Raw genomic sequence first — 2,040 nt, forward strand, 5'->3', positions numbered from 1 at the left:
ACAACTCCACATACTGTCTTCAACTCATTATGTCCGTTTTTAAATGTACTGTTTTGTGAATGCAGAACAGCCACACATTTCTCATCTTCCACAGCTGAAGGATTGAGCACACCATTGAAGAAATCATGTTTTTGCATATGTTTGTCAGTATATCTTCCTCTTGGAATTTTCTTGCTCTATTATTTAAAAAACTTCTCACTTGCGCTTCAGGCAACATCCATTCAGAGCAGCTAATGTAAGATTAGGATCTAACAATAAAAACCACACCAAACCGCTATAAGACCTGAGCAGCGGAGAAATGAAAAAATCCAGGTTAAACCAATGCATAAAAGCACATATCTCCCTCCAGTGAGCCTCCCAGAACTAAGCATTGCAAAGTCAGGGCACTACAATTTAGAAGACCCTGTCATGTCACATCAGCCCAAATTCTGACATTGGGGGACCCAAAGAAAGGTCTCCAAGGATCTTAGTAGATAGGCAGACTAGTGTGGAAAGTGGCAGTCCTTAAGGCAGTCTAGTGCCAAGCCGTTTAAGGCTTTAGCCAGCACATTAAACTGGACTCTGAAAGACCAGGAGCTGGTGCAGTTATTTCAAGATGAGTGAAATGTGTCCCAATTGTCGAGTCCTAGTCACTAATCAAGCTGCCATGTTCTGCACTTACTAGTGTCTGAATAGCCTTCAAAGGCAGCCCAATGTACAGTGCATTATAGTAATTTGAAAGGGATACTACCAGGGATACTATTTCTGTGGCAGGCTTGTTCTGTACATACTATTACATTCACAGTTTTTGGTTTAGAATCCATTGCTCCATATTTTCCTCTTCTTCCCATCCTTCCCTTTCCTCCCTCTACATATCCTCTTGGTCAGTTTTAGATATTTTAAGCAACAAACAATTAATCTTTTCTATTGTTTCATTTATTGTTCAGTGCCCAACAAATGCTAAGTGTTTCACGAATAATGAATGCTATGTAGTCACTATGAAGGAGAGTAATGAATGCTATGTAGAATAATGAATGCTATGTAGTTTCTACATAAAGGTCACAAAATAACAGGGCTAGAAAGGACCACAAAGGTCATCTTGCCCAATCCCCAGTCAATGCAGGAAATCCATTCCTACAACAATCCTGATAGTTGACCATCTAGACTCCACTTAAAAAACTCTAATAGAGATTCCACCATGTTTCGTCAAAAAACTTTTTCATGTAATTTGAGCCCATGGGTTCCAAACCTACACTCTGAAGCATCAGAGAACAAATTTGCTCTATCCACTGACAGCCCTTCAAATATTTGAATTTCAAAATCTTATTTCCTCTTAATAGTCTCCTCCCCAGACTAAACATAGTCATCTCCTTCAATCTTCATCATAGGACTTGGTTTCCAGGTCCATCCCCTTCTTTGCACCCATTTAACCACATCCAGAGTTACTAGTAAGGGCATTCCTGTCCAAGGATGGAGGTGTGCCCCACCTCTAAGATGTCTATGTCTGGGTTGGAAATAGCACATGGGTTGGAAATGGAACCTGCTGCACATGGATTTCCTTCTTGCCAAAGGATTTGTTGCAGCACACGATGGGAGTCATAGTGTTGTCCCTTCCCTGGGCTAAGAGCTGAATTGGGTCAGGGAGTAGATTTGGTTGGCTGCTGAAGGTAACATGATGCTTTAGTCTGATCCAACCAGGCTCTTATGTTCTGAGTCTGCATTAAAAAGAGCTTCTTTTCCTGGCTGGTTAGGAACATAGCAGGCAGAAAATCTGAGAAAAACCAAAATAAAAAATATTGGCTTCACTCTCAAGGATGCTGAGGAATAGCAAATAATAGATACCCTGTTCTCTGGGGTCAGAGGTAGAGACATAAAACTCAGATTGTTTGTCTCCTCAAGTATGATGTCCTGCCTTCTGCCAGAGCAGTTAACTCTTTACTGGCTTCTCTCCTGCCAGCTGACCGAGAAAGGCAACTACCCTAAGTTCAACTCATTCTCTCTTCCCTTTAGCAAAAAGGGGGAAACTAGAAGAGCCACGAATTAGAAAAAGAAAGTATATAT

The sequence above is a fragment of the Elgaria multicarinata genome, chromosome 4 (genome assembly GCF_023053635.1).
Source record: "Elgaria multicarinata webbii isolate HBS135686 ecotype San Diego chromosome 4, rElgMul1.1.pri, whole genome shotgun sequence".
In the NCBI taxonomy this organism is placed as follows: Eukaryota; Metazoa; Chordata; class Lepidosauria; order Squamata; family Anguidae; genus Elgaria; species Elgaria multicarinata.